Here is a 21,948-nt window from a genome sequence, read left to right as displayed (position 1 = left end):
AAAAACGAATTTCCATTACGAGTTCACCTCCATCCACTACTTTTAATCTTCTATTGTCTATTTCTCCTTACTAGATGTTTAGCTGTAAACAGGAAACAAAAAAGTACCAGAGTATTCAATGCGAAAATGAGCATGTCGATGGCAAGACAGTGATCTAAGCATGTAGTTAGATTTGCTTTGATGTCTTAATGACAGGATAAGCAAGTAGTAATGCTTAAGGATAGGTGTTCAATAGTGTCTCTGAGATCACCTTTTCAACCGGATATTGGTAAAAAGCTTCCTTGCTGCAAACCTAGTAAACATCTTAAAACCACACTGCATTTTATGAGAAACTCCAGATCAGGAAAATGTTAATAAAGAATTCAATATATTATGTTAGTAATATAAAAGATATGCTTCTTGGGCCAAAAAAGAAACAGAAATCCATACAATGAAGGAACATACCTGCGTATCACGAATTCCAGGACCAGCAGCCAAGAGAACCACAAATGTTTAAAATTTGACATTTTTTTAATTGATATTCCTTTTAACATTTCACTACCATGTAATAGTTAAGGTTGTTTAAAATGAATTGGACCGGTCAATTAAATCAAATTTGTTTATCAAATTAATTAGATTGGAACTAGTTGAGTATTGATAAGAAGAGGCATTAAACCATTGATTCGAGAATTAGTACCTATCAATTAAATTGAAAAAAAAACACAATTGAACCCGATGATTGAAGCTAATTTAAACTATTTTTAATAATTTATTTAATGGAATAGAATAGATTAAAATTAGAGGTGTGCATGGGCCGGGCCAGGCAGGGTTCAACTAAAAATTCAGCTTATTTGCTAGGCCTGGCCGGCCTAGCCCCAAAAAGTGGCTAAAATTTTACCAGATAAAAATGCTAAAACCCGGGCCTGCCCGACCCACCTATATTTATTTTTATATTATTTTTATATAATTTTAAAATATATAATACATCAAAAATACTAAAACATCAAAATAAATATTTCCAACAATTTAAAAAATATGTATACTTAAATAACATTAAGATAAATGTAACTTACAAGCAAATGTCTCTAAATAATAACAAAATTAATAATAAAATAATTTTATAATATTAAATAATAATAAAAAATAGTAGTAATTAAAATAATAGTAAAATAAAAAAAAAAAAAATAACAATAAAAAAAAATTCCTTTAATGAATTAGCGGCTGGGTAAGCATAAGTCTTATCTGGCCCCTACTTTTTAAATACTTATTTTTTTTTTGTCCATTATTTTTCCTATTTTTCAATCCTATCAATTTACTCAATCCTATGATATTTTCGAGCTTCAGCCCCCATGGCTCAACAGGTAATTAAAACCCATGGCACGGATTCAATCGGAAACCTTTCCTATATCCCAATCCATTTACAGGACTTGCCTTATTAAGCACGATAGAAGAAAGAGGCCAACCAGAGGTCTAAGAAATGGCCACCATTGCCCTTAACTTTGATTCATTGACACTGCTCTCAAATTTATAACTAATCCTAAATACTTTTCACAGGTACGAACACCATTCATATCTTCCTGTCGACGTATCTCCAAACCAAACTCCACAATCTCGACGATGGCTCACTCTCATTCTACCCAAAACCAGGTCCCAAATTATTAGTATTCCCTTTCTTTTATAACTTTATTATGGTTGCATTTTGTTTTTAATGTAAAGAACTTTGAAAATAAATAAAAAAAGGACCCTTTTTTTTCTAAATTTTAGTGATTGAGCGGCAGAGAATGATAATTCCGAACAAGCATGGTGAAAAACTGGTGGGATTATTGCATGAAACGAGTCTAAAGAGATTGTAATCTTATGCCATGGTTTCAGATCCAGAAAGGTAGTTGGGTCATTTCATCTCTTTCACCTTGCTTTCAGTAGCAAATATATTTGGTGAAATGTCTGTTCATGGAGGAATAGTAATAATTTATGGAAAGCAGCTCACTTAATTCTACTTCAGGATTACAATACTATGACGAACCTTGCGCTGCTTTAGAAAAGAAGGAATCAGTGTCTTCCGTTTCGATTTTGCTGAAACGGGTGAGTTGATTAAAATCTAATGTTACTCGGACTCTGGTGCGAGTGTCGGACATTGTATATGTCCAACACGGGTATGTTAGATTTTTCTAAGTTTTTCTTTAATGTAGTTGGAGGGTTCTTGGTATTATCTCCACATTCAAGGGTCGGGTACGAGTGTTGGTCACGGTAGAAGAGTCGGAGAACAAAGTTAAAATATGTAGAGATTTTAAGAGTGATTTTTCTTGGATTGGCAAATATGTATTATGCAGCATAGTTCTTACTTTTATGTCTATTGCTGCTGCAGGAGTGTGTGTTTTGTTCACTTTGTTCATAGTTGTGATTTATTTTGGGATCCATTTTTCAGAGAAAGTGAAGGTTCATTTCAGTATGGTAACTATTACCGAGAAGCTGATGATTTACACGCTGTAATTCAACACTTTCAGGGGAAAGTCATGTCGTAAGTGCAATTCTTGGGCATAGTAAAGGTGAGTCCGTGTTTCTACTCGAACTTTTCTGAACTAGTTAAAATAGAGAATGGTTTTGCTCTGCACTGTAGAAATTGTAAGTTCTCTAAGAAGAAACTAAGTTGTTGAAGACTATATCTTAATTACATTCTAATCACTGAGTTATTTTCAGGATGGATCTTAGCAATATCTTTTTTCTTATAATGTTTTGATCATTAATACACGGAATAAGTAATGTAACCAAGCTAACATTACTGTTTAAGTGTTATATCACTGGAATAATAACCAGGGGGAATTTTGGTGCTTCTTTATGCTTCGAAGCATCAAGATATCCAATGAAGTCAGTCAATTAGTTTTTTCCAGCTGTGATTTTCATTTGTCTAATAAGTTCTCCAACAAGTGTTATACTGCTAAAATAATGTAATGCAGGGGGAAATGTGGTGCTCTTTATGCTTCTAAGTATCAAGATATACGTATAGTTGTAAACATTTCTGGCCGCTACGACTTGAAGAGAGGCATTGCAGAACGCTTGGGAGAAGACTTTATTGAAATAAAGAAGGATGGCCACATTGATGTTAAGAATAAGACGGGTAGTTATTTATTTAGCTTCCTTGATGTGTATGATTTCCTGAGTTTGTGTTCTTCACGTTTGTGTATGTCCATCAAGGATCTATTTGTTGTTTGTTAAGTTAAGCAAATCAGCAGTCCTGATTGGATTTTCTGTCCAGTTCAAGTGTTACTTAAAAGTATCCAAATAGAATTATGGCTACATAATCAGTGATAAAGACAGCTGCTTTCGGTGCTCTTATAGCTTTTGGCATTTGGAACTTGAAAGAGAAGTAGAAATTTTGCCTTAAAATGTTCTATCTTAACAATTTCCTGGGAATAAAAACATTCCTTGTGGAATGTAAAGGGTTAACATTTAGTCTTGTTCAATATTTGTTTATGTACTTGATTGGAAACATTTCTTTTAATTACATTTTATTTATGTAGGAGGCATTGAATACCGTGTGACTGAGGAAGCTTTGATGGATCGCTTAAGAACAGACATGCATGAAGCTTGTCTCAAGATTGATAAAGAATGTCGGTAGATTTTGAATCTAGACTAGAGCCTATTAGTTTTTGTTGTTTCGAAATCATTGATTCTTCACTGATTCATTGAGCTGATTTAGATGCAATGTCAAATGAACGTCAATACTAGTATATGTTATTTGTGCTATTATTCACCGTAACATACAGGGTGTTGACGGTCCATGGATCTGCTGATGAGATAATTTCTGTTGAAGATGCTTTGGAGTTTGCCAAGGTTATACCTAATCACCAATTACACATTATAGAAGGAGCAAATCATGGGTACACCTCGCATCAAACTGAGTTGGCATCTTCTATTGTGAAATTTATAAGTCAGCCTTAGAGCAAGACAAGGTTTCTTCCAAGTAGAGGCTGTAACACAAATCTAAAATTTTCTCCACCAACAAATGAGATACAGGTGACAGCTGAAATATTCCAGCAATGTAAGCCCCTGCAGCTGTAATTGATCCTGTTATCTACTGAGATGTTAAACGGCCATGCCAAGCTGGATTTTGCTCACTCTACTATTTGACTAAGTTCCATGGAAGCTTGAGTTTCCAGTTGGTATAATGTTTATTGCCATTCGTTCTTAAAAGACAATGCTATGTAGTTTATTTTCTTTTTAGTAAATTACAGAGATCCTGCAAGTGACTTGATGTAATTATGGTTCATTCAACACTGTTGTTTTCCTTTCTGTTCCCTCTCAAATTGTCTGCTAGAATAAATGATTTTAGAATAAAACTTCAGTTGGATCATTAATTGTATTTATAACATAACTAGAAGCACCTACAACCTTCAAAAATTTGCTGCACGTAAGGACAATTACCATATAATTAGAATGCAACATCCAATGATAATCCATTTCTATATATGATCTTTCCCTGGCTTAGAAGCTGGAATGTTAAAGCATTTGCCTTTATTAAAAAATTGCAGTAGCTGTACTCCAGGCTGATCTGGTCGAGTAACTACTAAACTGGTCTTTCCTTTTGCTGATCATCATCATCATCATCATTGCCGCTGCCATATGATTCCATATATCATCTTCCCAGTCTTCCTGGTTCAAATACAAATAAATTAGCCATCAGAATCAGTACAGCAAAGCACCATGTCAAGCTCTGCAACTCAACTGAGATGCAACCTCATAATAGCTGGTGTCAGCTATACAACTCGAAGCTGTCCACATTGGTAACACAGGTTTCAAGTACAGAATTCATTCACTAAATCCAATTGTGATATCATAGAGGAAGAACAAAATAATTATCAATGATCATCAAGAGATGAGAATTATTTAAGGGTTGGCACTATTCATTAGCTGGGAATCAGGCCTAGGGGAGGGTTGCAACTTCAAATGTGTATAATTGCATAACAAAGTAGAAGAAAATCAAACGCATGTTCTTCATCTTCCAGCATGCATAGTTTAGCAGATCATTTATTACCTCTTCAATATCCTCATCAGAAAGTAGAGCTTCATTCAACCTTGAGTGGAGTATTTACGGCACCAACCTCATTCCCAGCTTTCATTTCTTCCTGGATCAAAACAACATATTATAATGACGGTAAACTTTATCAAGTCATCTCTTGTTGAACATCAGTATTTACATATATATCTAAAAGTAAAAAGAATTACCAGCTCTGATTTCATTAGCTCATTTTTTCCTGTAAGTCTGAGATGTGATGCTTCAGTGCCTAGAAAATGCAGGAAGAGAATTAGATGGAAGAACAAAATTGTTTGGAGAAGAATCTGTAAATTGTTGAGAGTTAAATACGATGTTACCTCACATCTCTGAAGTTCAACTGATCGAGCTAATGCCTGCCTTTTTGTCAATAAATTCTTTGGCCTCATTTCAAGAGGACGCAAGTAGTTTTTCCTCGATAGATTATAATAGCATAGCCTTTGTAGTTTTATCTAAAGATACTAGCACCCCACCACTCTCGGCCTCCAACGAAATTGCAATATGCTTCACTTGGGCCAAACTTTCTCTTTTCACAAGTATCTTTACCAACTCTCGGTATTTCCAATGGAGGTGCATGTTTTCTATTGTACCATCATAAACTCCTCGTTTTCCTAAAAAAGAAAACTCATATGAATATTTGATTCTTCTAGTCAGAACAGTAAAGCAGGATTGAAGTTCCCATTCTTACCTAAAAGCAAGTAGGGTTTCATACTCAGACCAATCTTACGGAAAAAAATTCTCTCTCTTCACTCAATGTTTCCAAATCAGTTGGGAGATCTGGGATCAGATGCTCCTGCACTTTAGCTAAAGCTTTATTGGCCTTTGTCAACTTCCCTTTAGCCTAGGACCAAAGTTAGAAAGACGCATAAATCAGAAAGTATGTCACAGTTTAAAATTTGAGAATCTTGTTATCACTTCTTACTTACTGCATCTGTAACTTACATGAGCTAGTTTCTTCTCAAGATGTCTGACTAGTGAAGCCTGTTGAGTCAATGCTGAATTTCTCTTCATTTCCTCCACTTCATCGGGGCTTGGTTGGTGCCCCCAGCAAGAGGTTGCAGCAGTGGTTTCTGCGAGAGTGCCGGCAACCAAAGGAAGTGTAGAAGCTTTTACATTAGATCCAACCAAGGCTAGGGCCCTCCCTCGTGCTTCCTCTCTCCTCCTGCAGAAGATTTGGACTTTTGCATCTCTTTCAATGTATTGTTACAACAGGTGGCAAGAAATCATTGCCTCTGTAAAATACAATAAATTCCTTGTTTCTGGAAAGCAATGTCCCCCCTGTGAATCGCTACATGTACAAAATGCATGTGCAATAAGCAACAAGTATCTAATGAAGCACCATCCAAAGGAAAACAAAGAATGGCAAGTTGCAAATAGCTTGATATAATAGAAAGTAATCAAGGATGGTAGCCTGAAGGCATAAGAAAACTAAGTTGTCAGATAAATAATTAGATTTACATTTCAAGATGCAACAATACTGTAATCTCACCTTAAGCTCTTCAGCCATTCTTTCATTGCGTGTATTTTCTACTCCACGTTTAACGGCTATCTTAGCAATTGCAGTTCTTTCCCATAACTTCACAATAGCCTGTGCCAAACCTTGCAGTTCCCTATTTCTTCCTATAACAATAAAAGGAACAGAATCATCAAGAGAAAAAGTTATGGTGATAATATAGTGATACAAAGACAATCTCATACATTCACTTACCTAAGGCAAAATGAGGAGGCATTGACCTCGCAAGTCTACGGAAAGTAGTCATTTCACATCCTTCAAACAATGTCTTACCCCATAAGGCGTCTGAATGGGAGTTGATACCCAGGAACAGGTGGAAGCAAGTCCGCATCAACAGGCAACGGTTCTCGACCTGACCAATCTTTATATCGTGGACCTAGTTCATCTAACAAATGGTTGAGTTCACACAAATCCATGAGCTCTTCTTTAGATAGATCCTTCAAATATTCCGAAGAAGAAGAAGCATGAACTCGGTCCTAACACAGTCCTTAACTACCATAGTTTCTGTGTTAGTAGTTAAAACATCCAAAGCACTTGTATCAGCCTGATCCTGCCCGGAATACGATTGAACACAGTGAAGCTTGTAGGCCAGCCCCTATATAACACACTGAGCCACCTGCTCTCCATATAACCAACCCTCCAGTTCTTTTCTGATGTAGAAGACATAATTCAATAAGATTGCCTAGTGTAGACTCTATACAAACTCAACTCTAGATAAGATCGGATTAATTTCAATTACTACTTTCAGCCAAAACTTTCAACCAGTACAATATACATCAAGATACAGAAAATACATTATTAAAATATTTGCAAGAACCAAAAAAGTAAGGAATGAAGCAATGTACAAAGAACTAACCTCCAAAACCTCGTGTGTACGCTTCAGTTAAGAAAGAGCTCTCATACTTCAACTTGATCCCCTCATCCACTTCCATCCTCATGAATGTGCCACTAACGCCTGTGGATACCTGCAGCTCCAACTTTAGCCTCTCCACCATCCTCAGCGGCAAATCTTAGCCCCGCAATTCATGCTCAGATCATCCTCCTGCCATCTCTGTGGTGCTCTTCTACCGCTCTTGCCATCTCCTTCAATTGAACCACCCTCGTTACTACCATAGTAGAAACCTCCAAATTCTGCCTGGAAGGAAACTACCGTTATGCCCTCAACAGCTGAACTTTCGTCGAATGTAGCTTTGCTATTAAACTAATTTCCTCATCAAAAGTCGGGTTTTCATTCGGTCGCCACGAAATCAATTGGTTCTCATAGCAAAACAACTCTATTGAGACCAAATCTGGACTTCAGGAACAAAATCAAAATGGGTCATAAATTGCGTCCATGAACCAAGAGCAGCAATTACCCGACTCGCAAAGGAAAACCACTGGTCACCGCTTCCACTCGTGGTCTTCATCACTTCGCTCAGATCGGTCGCCCAAAATCTGCTCTTTGAACTTCTTCGTCTTCAAGTTCCTCTTTTCTTGCCATGGCAATTCTCTCTAGTGGAAATGATTGGTTTTGAGACCATTTACCTAATTGTCAAAAAACTTGGCTTGGGCTCCTCTTCTCTTACTAACAATACCAACCTTATGTTGATGAGAAACACAATAAATTGAATTTGAGTCTCTGAAACGTATTGGTCTGGTTGCAAAAAGAAATAAAAGAATGTGAAATAAATGGCAACTGAGAGTTACAGGAAATGGTGAAGCGCCATGCAAACCCCAGTAAAGAAAACACTGAAACCTTCATACAAGCACTGGAGAATTTATGGCGGCAGATCTTGCATAATCGATCCATAATAAATGCTCCCAGATGGAAAAATTTTGGGTTGAATGCGCCCAAACATGCATTCATGAATATCCATCCAAGCTAATCTGACTTTCTTTTCTCTAAAGGGTAATTAAATCAACTCCGTAAACATATCCAATCTAAATAGCCCTTAAACTCAAAATATTTTAATGAATCGATTGGTAAGTGTTATTCAGCTTGAATAAATTTAAACAATATTCATTATCTCATGGACAGTTTAGATCCGAATGTAAAAAAAAAGCCTTCCAATTGAATGACATACAAGTAGCTATAATAGTACAATACATTAAATTTAATCACATATCTAAATATGCCAATAAATCCGACCTAAATTTAATTCAAGCGAAATAAGCATCAAAAGATAATTATACAATATGATTTTTTTAAAATAAAGAAAATTAAACTAAAACGTAATTGAGACATGTATAAAAAAAAAAAATATAAATAGCTAAAACTAGAAAATAGATATAAAAGAGGATAATTAATAAAAATAAAAATATCAATTGTATCTTAACTCATGCTGTTGTTATGAAACAACCAGAAGGTAGGGTTATAAATGATTGACTGAACAATAGACCTTGTCATGTTGTTGTTTATTTTTAAGTTTGTGTTTCGATTCACGTCATTTTTAAAATATGTTATTCATTTGTTGTTTAATACACAACAATGTCATGAAAATAAAGAACAATAAAAAACACACCACATATTATATTTTAGATTAAAAATCAAATATGATATAATATATACTAAGGAAAAAAACAGTTTAAACAAAAAAAACTTACTGAACATCATAACTAAACAATCGTTGTTAATAAACAAGTTTAAAATCTGTTCAGTTCGTTATTTATTATAAGACAAAAATCGAACAGATCAACGCTCGTTATTTATAACTACTAAAAAAATAATGAATTAAGTGTGAAATTATATTTTGAAAAAATAGAAAATGTATAGTAGGAATTTGTTGAAAAAAGCTGTGAAGAATACAACATGATTAATGATGAAAATGAGAGGTTGTGGTGACATAGAAAGTCAAATGGTGATAGCACAGCCAAAATGATAGATGGCATCATATCTATGTTTCCTGGTTTGGACCATAATGACCTTATAATAAGTACTTTCATTATTATACGGCTAATGGCCTCTTTCATCATCATTCTTAGTAAAACCAAAGCTTATTTCCAAACCAAGCTGCCATCAAATAATTATTGATGGCCTTCAAATGGAGCGATGGGCTACCTTTTCTATATTTTTAATTCTAATCCATTGCTGAAATTTTTATTAATGTGCATAAATAGAAATACATGATAATACACTGAAGTTTGTAGCAAATTGTGGGTAAAAAGAAAACCCTACCCTTTAGGAAATGAGGAAATAATGCATATGCTAAAAATACATTTCCTCTAAAAATTCCAGGGAAGGGATTTAAATATCATAAACTTATTCTCCTAATTAGGGCTTATTGATTGTTATTGAAAATTCTCTGCCCTGGAGATAATAACAATTTGGATCAAACTGAAGTTTTCTCTCTGAAAAGTGCTCCATTTGAGCCAAAGTATGACCCAACCTCCTAGTTGTATGAGGAAGATAGCTTAACTGAGCCAGCTTTCACAAAACGCAAATTCCTTATTTGATCCCAAAAGTCTCCAATCATCAATCCTGAGCAAAACCCCACTGTGTAGAAAATTTCTTCATCGTATAACAGCTGACATCCTATCATCCCATCTGCCAAAAAAGCATATCATGGTATAAGCCTTGGATTAATTTGCCAAAAAAATGAAATAAAATTACAGGATCTGAGCTCTAGACAGAGTAAAAACAAGGTAAAACCGGACTAATTGGGTACGAGCCTCAACAAATATCATCAAAATTAGTTATACTTACTTTTCTGTTCATGGTAAACAAGGAAGGTCCAGTAGTAATGTTCTTTAAGGACAATGCTCTTGAAAACACCATCATGAAATCTGATACTTGGATTGGGTATAAAAAGATTCACCCATGGATGTGGAACATCCCATAGTCCTTTTGCTTTAAGCTTCAGCTCTTCACTATGGACTCTATTCAAGAACTCTTCATATTTGCATCTTTTCGAACATAAATCGAGGCAAGTAGCTCAAGCCTTTCAGAAGCTGCTGCAGATCCTACAAAACAAAGGGAAAAAGATGAAGGTTAATTAATATATTATTATTATATAAGAAAATAAATAAATGAGATATTAATCTTACCTTGTCCACAGTGTTTGGTTGACTATCATAGTGCTGACAATTTCAAGACAGTAAACAATGCGAAATTTGGTTATCAAGGAGATAATTTTGGGTGATCTTGGGTGGAAAAAGGAGGATCTCCAGTTATCTAAAGAACCTTGATCCAGTAGAAGTGAACCTTCCAAATAATTTAGTGCTTTATTGTCATTCCTTCCATTCTTGGAGATCAAAAGCTCTGTCTCTAGTAAAATCTAAGAAATCATGTACAACATTCGTACCCACTTAACCTGCAAACCCCATTTCAGAAAAAATGATTAAGTACCAAAAAAATGGAGATGATTAATAATGCTCAAATATAAATTTTATAAATATTTACCCGTTTTGGTGCTGGCTCAAGTGGAATCCTAGCTCTTGTTATTATACCAAACTGGCCTAAGCCTCCAAGAGCAGCATAGAAGAGATCGGAGTTGTTGTTTGGAGAGCAAGTCACAAAATCAGCTGTGCCTGAATTTGAAGACACAAAAACCTAGTTTGTAAATAACAACTGCATGCATGCAAGCAAGCAAAGCAACATATAATATTTAAAATTACTCAGTCATACAACTGTACATATAATCTTAGTATTATCTTTTGTTTATTTTTGGGAATGTTAAATATTGAAAATTCGCTGGATACCACTTTCTGATGATGACAACGTAAAATATGTATAAGCTCAAATGGATTAAGCTCTAGATAAGATATAAAATAATTGAAGATGGGTAAAGAAACCCTCTGACTTATTAAACACGGTCTGATGAAATCTACCTTGGAACTGTCCTGACATGAAATATATATATATGTGTATATGAATCAAATATAGTATTATAAAAAGACTGTAACATTTTGAAATTTCTATGAAACTTATGGGTAGGGAAATCGACAATGACCGTCCATGGAGTCCTAAAACTTATTCAATAGCTAGGTTGCCTACGTTATGAGTTTAACAACCAGCTAATTTGTTTTTAAACAGATAGAAAAAGGAAATTGTGTGAAAATGAGAGACAAGTTGAAGAAAAAGGGTATTTTAGTTACCTGTTATAACATCTATTTCATAAACGTTACTGATCTGAGACCGTATCGAAAGGTTTGTCCACTGATTCCGGCATTGGAGAGCGTTCCACCTACGGTTAAGTACAAATAATCTGTCCAGGAAACGGGCGTAAGCCCAAGTCCCAATGTCGCATTCAGCACGTCAATCCAAAGCTGTTGGCCGCCAACATCCACATAAGACCCGTCACTCGCGATTCTGATCCGGTTCCATTCCCGCTCTTCATTGACGTCATGTCAATAACGACCCCGTTTTTTGCCATGGCTTGGCCATTGAGGGAGTGGCTGTTCCCTCTGGCTGCTATGCTGAAAGGAACCGAATTACTGTAACTGAAATTTACAAGGAAGCAATGTCCCGAGGGAAGAAGGGAGCAGAACAGCTTGGGAGCGGCTTTTACTATGTGACCAAAATCTTGAGAGGCTGATTCAATGGCTGAAGGATCATGAGAGACTTTGGGTGCAATATCAAGGGCTTGGAGTTTAGAGGACATATCATTGTTCTTCGATATCCCTATAAAGGCCATCAAACGGCTCATAATCATTATAGCTGTGAAAAATGATGGCAAAGCGACAGCCATTTTCTTTGTTTTGCTTTTCTGGGGAATTAAAAAGCAGTGAAAAATTAACAAAGAAAAGCAAATGTTTTTCTCAGTTTCTTTGTGGTGAAAAGGGTGCGCATATATAGGGAATAGGGTGAGAAATTTTTGCATGAAAGGAAGGTTGGTGAAATGAAACGACATCGTTCCTCTCTGATGGCTATAACTAGTTAAAAAATTTATTGAGAAAGCCTGGGATCCATTTCTATGAGTGACTCGTGTCAAAGGGAATTTAATAATCCAGCTAATACATATTGTTTAGTAAGTCATTAATTAGTATATTTGTATTGTGTTGTGGATATTTTTACCTTGTTATGGAATCATCATCATCATCATAGCTACCATATATAGCCCACCCACATTTTTTTTTCTTCATTCTTGTGGGGGATAGGCTGTTTCAAATGGGAGCATTTCGACCATGTGATCATGATTAAACGATCTACACTAGTCAACCATTGGTCAACTTTGCTCCAACCAAATTCCAATATATATTATGCAACCCTCTCCCCTATTAGGATGGTTGCAAAAGGTTGGTCAAAATTAGGTAATCATCAAAAGGATTCTTCAAGATTTTTTATTTATTATTTTTGTTTTAGGGGGGGGGGGCATTTTTCATGTTTCCACTGGAGGTTTTCATATTGCCAAACTGGAAGAGTTTTAATGAGAAACCAAAATTTCCCTATATTTACATGAGTTTGTGGTTGGTTTGTTTGTATCTTAGGTAACATATGGAAATTGGAAAACAAATAAAGTCATTTTGGGACCATAATACAAACTCACTGCCTTACTTGTCAACATTAGTTGAACTCACTTTTCACAAATAATCACCCACCTATTTCAAATTTGCAATCCAATGAAACCCTAGAAGCTCACTTGTTTTTAATCCCAATTTAGAATATATTATTTACTCTTTCAAGAGGTTTTGTGGAATCAAGGCTAATATATACATTTAAAGCATTTCACATTTACTTTGTTTTTTCCCAACAAGTCATGTTACTGAGAATTTAATTAAAGTAAATAAATAATTAGGTCCTAGATTCGAATGGTTCAAATGAATTGAGGAATTAGATCACTCTACTTAACCAAAAAAAACATACACAGATTCAAAGGAAATCTTGACTAAAGATCATACAATCATAAAATAAAAACAAAAATTCAAATTCAAATAAATTATATTATATTAATTAAGACGTATTTCTAACATTCATGTATGTCCAAAATATTAAATGTCATTGCTAACTTAAAAAAAAAACAACAACCACCAAATGTAAGAATTAAGATCAATGTTTTTATTAAGTTTGAAGAGACATTATGATCATGAAAACAATTAAGCTTGCCTATTTCACATGCCAATACACAGTTATAGTTAGGTTTTATACCTAACAGAAGAAGACGACTATGAAGTATGCTGAAATTTGGAATAAATAAACAATATGATTTGCACCATTAATTCAATATATACCCTTATATTAAACTGCTGACAAACATTTATATTGGTTTTTTCTTTTTGCTATATATTCATATATATAATTATTTTACAGTAGAACCTCGATAAATGAATATTTGATAAATTAATAATCTCAATTAAATAATATTTTTTCTATTCCAACTTGGGCCAAGGAGATAAAATAATAATCTCGTTAAATGCATAAGATAATAGATTTTAGAAAAATCCTTAAAAGCTCAATGAAAATATAAAATAATAATTCATTAAATATACTGCAAATTTTATATACAATATATAAAACTAAAGTGCTTCTTAGATAACTTTTATTTTTTTCAACTTTATTCTTTACTAAAATATGCATCTATAGTTAACTGCTTCTTCTTTGCATGTGAATCAAATGCAATTTCATCTTTAACTTTTAAAAGAGCATAAATCAAATCTAGTATATTCTTCTCGTGTTGTATTCAATAATTCTTCAAGGTATCCACAGCTAGAAAAGCTTTTTTTGGAGAAACATGTGGTAAAACACTACTATCATGTAACACAACCCGGCCCAGACGTTATGGCCGTATTTGGCGATGTCACATGATAGGGTGCTTGAAAACTAGGTTCTACGATAAATCTATTTTCGTTTAATTATTTTTCTTACCTCTTATTAAATTCCAAAATCCTTACTCGTTAATTCGGTTGTTTAAACATAATTCGTAGCGGAAGCTTTTAAAATCGTTTTGACTAAATTGTGCGTCTAGAGAAAGCTTTGCCTTCTTGAAAATCGAGTTTTCCTACATCTAGTAGTTATAAATCCATAAAAATAAATAAAAACCAATTTTAAGTGAAAGTCCTTAAAAGTCCCCAAATTACATCCAAATAAACCATGGTAAATAAAACCATAAATTACAAATTATAAATTGTAAAAGTCTCAAAAACTGTGGTCACCATCAAGTCCTCCACCGCTCGATCCGTCTAGGTCTGGGATTATCTGTGCACATTAAACAGGAAGGGGTGAGTTTACGTAAACTCAGTATGTAATCGCACCGAAAAAATAACAATAAACACAGTGCACAGTCAAAAACAGTCTTGGACCAAAACCCCTTTCAGTATCATATCAATATCGGTATGCGCAAGAGCCTTAGCCCATCACAGTATCGGTAACAAATATACAGTATTCAGTAACCAAGTCCTACCCAACCAGCCTTTACACACCATCTCCGTCCAACCCTACACTCTATGTGGGGATTAAATCAACCCACTCATCCCACACTCCAGGTAGTACCGAATGCGGCACAAAACAGTAGTTTGCAGCTAAGCTGCCAGTATATTAGGCTTAAGAGCCTTTCAATTCACTTCCTCCAAATAAAATCAACCCAACCCCATGCAATGTAACATACAATACATGACATGCTATCTCATGATATCAGTACATATAACCAGTAAATGTATACATGCATACTATTATCATACTCAATATATATCCATCAATCAGTCCGTTCACACAATTAAGGGTCTAAGTAATGCTTACCGATCCTATAGTAGGTTCACAGTTGACTTGGGTGACTCGTGCAACCTTAGCAATCAATTCAATGAAATAAGCTCACATGCGCATATGGCCTGCCCGTGTGGCCTACACGGCCCAAATTTGCCTTGGCCGTATGGATCACATGGCCTAGCCCAAAATATTTCGCCCTCGTGCGGCCTAAACGACCCAAATCAATCTAGCTCATGTGTCGCACACGACTTGCCTGGCCATCACACGACGGTGTCTTGCAAGCATGGCCTGGCCTTGTCGATCACACGCCCGTGCTATGGCACACGGCCTACCACACGGGCGACCACATGCCCATGTGGCGTCGACAGTAGGGTTTTTCGGCTTTTCGTCGAACTCCGTTTCCTGCATTTCAGGTACACACCTGGTACATTTTCGCAGCAAACGCAGTCCCAAGCTTCCAGAACCTATAATGACCAATAAATAATTATATTAATCGCTTGAGAGTGTAGCTAAACCGAACCAAATTGAAACAGGCACCCCCAAATTCACCAGGATCCTTACCTTCAATCACACTACAACAAATTCACACTACTAGGATGCCGATTAGCAGCCTCCAACCTCCTGATCCACTCCTAAACATAAATCGAACTCCATTTATCAAAAGATTCATTAACTCAAAACAAGAATCATACCCATCATACTTACCAGTAACCCCACAATTTAGAATTCCTGTTTGACTGAAACTCTCTCGATTAAACGAGCAAAAATAAACTCTCACGCTCGCGCAGGGATTCAAACACAAGACCTTAAACAATCTGACACTCAACTTAACTACCAGACCAGCAGACCCATTCTGATATGGTCTTACAGTTAATTACTTAAAAGCCTACTATGCAGAAATAGGGGTAAAGTCAGAAAAATACCAAAATTGTCAAATGTAAGGCTTGAACTTGAGACCTCACACACACACCCAAAACACTTAACCACTAAAGTAGATACAAATTTGTGTCACATTTCCACAATAATAAAAATAAGAATTTTGGGGCTTTACATGTCATCTGGATCTTGCTCGTCATCAGCTGGCACATTCATTACTCCTTGAATAATTTCTTCATCCGTTGGTGACTCTATCAAAGATTCATTTTCACTTGAATAATTAAAATCTGCTCAACATCCATGGCATTTCTATAATGTAAATTGGAAATTACTTCTTTTAATTTATGAATGTCTTCAACATCACCAATTTCTTGTTTGAGAGGCATATCCTCATCGGATCAAATTTGCAATGTCGGCAACAATTTACAATAGTTGTAGGCTTCACATCAATATCCAAGCAGCATTAATAAAATGGATTGCATCCAATACATTAATTTTTTAGGATTTATTTCTCATTTCTCGTAACTTTCCAAGATGCTAGAATAAAAACAATGCGGATAATAAATCTTAATTGCTCTAATAATTCCAACATCACATAGTTGAATTTTTTATGTTGAATTTGGAGGCAAAAAGAATAATTCAACCTTTCTCAAGCCTTCAATAACCTTGGGATGGGTTGGGCAATTGTCTACTATAAGCAATACCTTTCTACCAATCATTCTAGCATCAAACTAGGAAACAAAATCTTGAAAAAGTAATCCAATCATCCATGCTTTTTGTTGCTCGATAATCACAGTTAAGATTGTCAATATTCACATGTTTAAAGCATCTAAGATTAGCAAACTTACAAATAACCCAAAGAGGCATTTATCTGAACCATCCCCATTGTAACAAACCACAACAGTAAGTCTTTCCTTATCCTTTTTCATCCTTCTAATTGCTTGTAGCCAGTGACTAATCTGCTTGCAAACGATAAAATAAGCTTGTTTATCCATATTATTATAGATATCCTTCCAATCAAATTTTCCAATTTAGCTCTTATTTGAGGTAAAGCATCTTCAATATTCTCCATAACAACTGAAACACTTTCACCAAATCTTCTATAAGACTTAATCCCATGTCTTGCCTTGAACCGTTCTAGACAACCAATTAAGAAGTTAAATTCGGAATTTGCATCACTATACATTTTCTGTAGAAACTCTTTTGCTTTATTTTGAATCATTTCTCCAGTCATGTTTACTCTCTCTTGATATTGAAGAAACCACTCATACAATACCTTCTCTAATTCGGGATATTGGCTAATTTGTGCATTTAACATTACTATTATTATCTCTTTGACAAATATTCAGATGACCTTTAAGAGTATTTGATATTATTGATTGACTAATAGAGAGATCAAATATTTGTTGAACCAATTGTTGCAAATCTTTTTGACTTGAAGAGGGATGCTTATTTTTGTACTCACATAATGTTTTTCTAATCTTATCTGTTAATGTAGACTTTTTTACACCTTTCAAATAGGAAGCCATGGAGAAAAGGATTATATGAATTACAATATTTGATACATACATGTGTCTATTTATAATAAATTTTTTATCTATCCAATGAATATATATGTATTTGATTTTGAAACTGTTAACTCTTTTTTTTTTCTTTTTGGTTACATGAACCAATCAATTAACTCTCTTTTTGTTACATGAACCAATTAATTTTGATTCATTGCACATACATGCATATTGGATTTTGATAATAAAAAAAAAACTCAAGCATAAAGTATGAAATATTCTCTAAATTAATAAATATTAATTATCGATAAATTAATAAAATATTCATTTATCCATAAACTAATAACCTTGATAAAATAATAATTTTTTGGGTCCCAAGAGTATTATTTCATAGAGGTTTTACTGTATGGGTTTGATGTGTTGATATTAATTTAATAAAAAAATTTAAACACTTTTTTTTAAGTAATAGATATTATTCATTAAATTTGGTCACTTGTATCTAGTTGATCTTTAAATTTGGAATCCATCACACACTTTGATATCTTTATTATAACGCCTTTAGAAGCACTACAACCAATAATACATTGCCACATAATAGGTTGAAATTATGACACGTGACCAATATTAATAAATAATATTTTTTAAAAATATATAAATTTATTAAAAATTATAAAAGATTATTTCACGTAAAAAAAACATGATCTTTTTGTGCAAATTCATCATAAAATTTTTTTATTAGTTTTATATATTTTATTTTTTATAAAAATTTAATTGCACAAATATCAAAGTACATAAAATCAAATACTAACATATCAAAATTTCACAAAATCTCAAAGTAAAAAATGTCACAACATTATAATAGATTTGTTTAGTATTGTTAAAAAAAACACTTTTTGCTTGAAAAACACTTTAAAAAAAGTTGTGCTAAATAAACTATTTTTTTGCTGAAATTTCTAGCTTTTAAAAAATACTTTTGAAAAGGAAAAGCTAAAATTTTTAGCTTTTCCTCTACCAAAAGCACTTTTGGTGCTTAATTACTTATTCACCCCTTCAACAATATGGTACTTTTCTTTTTTTCTTAGTTCTTAATTACAAATGTATTAAAATCATTAATTAAAAATATTTTTTTAAATAATACAAATGTGTTAATATCTAATTACAAATATTTAATGGTTATATTTAATTATTTAAAATATAGTTTATATATTCTAATTAAATTTTATAAATAATTAATATTTATTGCTTAAAAATATTTAAAATTTATATTTCATATATTAAAATATTAACAACAAGTTGTAATAATTTTTTTATATTCTTACTAAAATATAATTATATTAACTAATTTGAATATTATTTAAATACATATTTGTTACTTGATAGTACCATGTTTAAAATGGAAATTTCATTTCTTAAAAGTACTTTTTTTACAACAATGTTAAACATTCGGATCTTAAGCCAAACTTTTCAAAAATACTTCTCAAAAGTACTTTCCATTGATACTTTTTAAAAGCAATACTAAACTAGCCCTAAAACAAAAACAAAAAAGAAATGAATGATGTATTTAATGTATAGAAAAAGAGTGAGGGATAAGCAAAAGAGATCTGAGCAAAAATAAAGCAAAGTTAATGGCTATTTTGAAGATGAGAATTTTATTGTAACAATAAAAAGTGATTACTAGGTCGTTGTATATACCTTGTTGTTTAAGGTATACGATTTTGCAAATAAGAAAGTTGTTTTTAACTATTTATATTGCAACAATTTTTGTCGTTTCCATATATTTCCATTTTGTTATACCCCTTCGCCACACAAACACATGTTAGCTTCTCATTAACTGTTGACCCAATATTGACTATGGCATAAGGAGGTGTTTGACCAAGTCATCAACCTAATATTTTTCTAAATATGTAGTAGTTGCCATAAAATAGGTTACAATATCTTTAACACAACGAAAATATTTCAATTGCAAAAACTATTATGTAACAACAATATGTTGGTTGCAAATTAAAATTTGCAACAGGGTAAATTTAGATGCTAAATCGTTTTTATGTAATAGTATATAATGGTTGTCAAATATTATTCTGTGATAACATTTTAATTGGTTGTGTATTTCATTGCGCAACAACTGTATGTCACTGCCAAAAACTTGTTTTGACAACCATAAAATGTGGTTGTCAATTACTTTATACAACAATAATAATATGGTTGTTAAAATTACACAAAATCAAAGTTCATATATGAACATTGCGCATTGAATTAAAGTCCATGTATAGTATTAATGTTTACCCCAAAAAAATAGGTACCAACTAAGTACAAGCAATGAAGTTTAAGGATCAAAACATACATTAACCCTTAATTTTTATATGATATAATTAAAAATAACTTAAACCACTTTTTAAACAAACCCATCTTTATAAAATAATCTCTCTTTTGAAATAAAACTAACATTTGTTTTTAACAAATACTAATTTTAATTTTTTTAAATATTGCTTTCGTGAATACTTCATAAATATTTTCTTATATGATTTTTTTTGTCACCCACATCTTAGGATGTAATGTATTCTAATACTGAGTAAAAAGCTCATAATTGAGTTGGTATCATGTTTCAAATGACAAACTCAACTAAAACACACACAAATAATTTTAAAATTAAAATAATAAATTAATAAAATCATATAATTATTTTACTTTTAAAAAAACTATCTACTTAACTCATTAATATTTTCCTTTTTTGGACTCATCTAGTATTTAAGTAGCCTCCATGTTAACTTATCATGTATAATTGTCAACTAGTCATTGATGTAATGGTAAATAATTAGTGTTGCTTAAGTCTTTATTGAGATCAAGTTGTCAGTTTAAACCTTGGACAATATTGGGAAGATGGGGCAAAAGATGATAGGATTTAAATATGTGCCATCTAAGTCCAAATGAGAGCTCTAATTGTTGATTGAACCAAGTCTGACCCTTCCCTCTACTCTTGATATAAAAAATCTCATATATTATTTAAATTTTACATTTTTTTAAAATACAATTTTCACATTAAAATATCAGCCATGAATAAAAACAAGTTGGGAATTGAAGAGGAGAATGTAGTTTTAATTCTCATTGAATAATTACATCTCTAAAATGATTCAATCTTCTTCCACCTTTGAGGATCTAAATATTGCATGGAAGCAGCTTTGGTGACTCAAACTCCTGTTCAAAACCTTAGCTACCCCATTTTGTTGAAGAGTATGTGTGCAGGAACTTTGGTGAATAATACCTAAAGATATCAAGTAAGAGTCACACTCGAAATTGAAAAACTTATAGCAGTTATCACTTTGAATAATTTTCACACAAGCTGAAAGATGAGTTTGCACCATAGTGATGTTTTGTTTAAGACATATAATAGCATTACTTTGAAGTCTAAAGAGATAATTCGAAGTTATTCAAGTATAGTCATCTATTATGGTTGAAAAAACCTTTGACCTCTTTGTATAGAAATTCTATATGTCCCCTAAATATCAATGTGAATAAGAGAAAAAGGTGAATTAACTCTAGAATTACTATGTGAAAAAGTTTATCTAGATTCCTTTGTAAAATGACAAACTTGACATTGAGTAATATGATCACTGTTCCAATCTTTAAAACGTAAGTGAGACATTTTATTCAAAGTTGACAAAAACGTATGTCCAAGTCAAGCATGCCACAATGAGGATGACTTGTTTATAATTAAAAAAAAAAGAAGAAATTAATGAAGTTGAAGGATTCAAATGTTCATGTTGTGATAATAAAATGTAAAGATGATTTTTCTACCTACCAGTCCCCTTCATGCTTCCATTGCAAAGATCTTATAACAAACAAAAATTGGAATAGAATGACACAAAAAGATTCAAACATCAAGTTAGCTTAGAAATTAAATTTAGGTTGTAATTTAAATAAAGGAAAAAAACATTGGCAAGCTTTTTGTCCGGTGATATAAAGTTGGAACCAATATGGGTAATTAGGTGTATTTACAATTAGAAATTGTACAAAGGCTAAATTAGAAGTACATGCAACTAGAGACTCCAAGCACCAAAAGTCAGATATCATATGATTAGTAGCTCTAGTGTCTAAGATCCATTTAACTGATAATGCAAGATCAAGAATTATACCTATTGTGTTTGAAAAAACAATGTTTGCTAAATTTGTAGCAACTTTAGTTACAGAATCTTTATGCAACAACCCCAAAATCTATTGATATTGTACTTAAGTAAACATTGCTACCTGATGATTAGAACTCATATTGTTGTCAGTAAAGTATTTTTTTGTGACATTGTTAGACACGTATGGCTGATTTCGAACTCTTTTTTTTGTAAACTTAAAATCAAAATGGTATCCAATTAAGCTTATAACAATTCTTCTTCTTATGGCCTTTAATTTTATAGTGGAC

At 33.1% G+C, this 21,948-nt stretch overlaps 3 pseudogenes; 1 reads left to right on the top strand and 2 right to left on the bottom strand.

Annotated features, from left to right (window-relative positions):
• Positions 1–1,328: 1,328 nt before the first annotated feature.
• LOC121203322 (uncharacterized) lies at positions 1,329–4,230 on the top strand (annotated as a pseudogene).
• Positions 4,231–5,216: 986 nt separating this feature from the next.
• Positions 5,217–7,948, bottom strand: LOC121230484 (CRM-domain containing factor CFM3, chloroplastic/mitochondrial-like; annotated as a pseudogene).
• Positions 7,949–9,910: 1,962 nt separating this feature from the next.
• On the bottom strand, positions 9,911–12,413 carry LOC121230483 (cytokinin dehydrogenase 3-like; annotated as a pseudogene).
• Between the last annotated feature and the right edge of the window lie 9,535 nt (positions 12,414–21,948).

Source organism: Gossypium hirsutum, chromosome A06 (assembly GCF_007990345.1).
Source record: "Gossypium hirsutum isolate 1008001.06 chromosome A06, Gossypium_hirsutum_v2.1, whole genome shotgun sequence".
Classification (NCBI taxonomy): Eukaryota; Viridiplantae; Streptophyta; class Magnoliopsida; order Malvales; family Malvaceae; genus Gossypium; species Gossypium hirsutum.
Note: the sequence above shows the minus strand (reverse complement) of the source record. Positions and strands in the feature narration are given on the sequence as shown.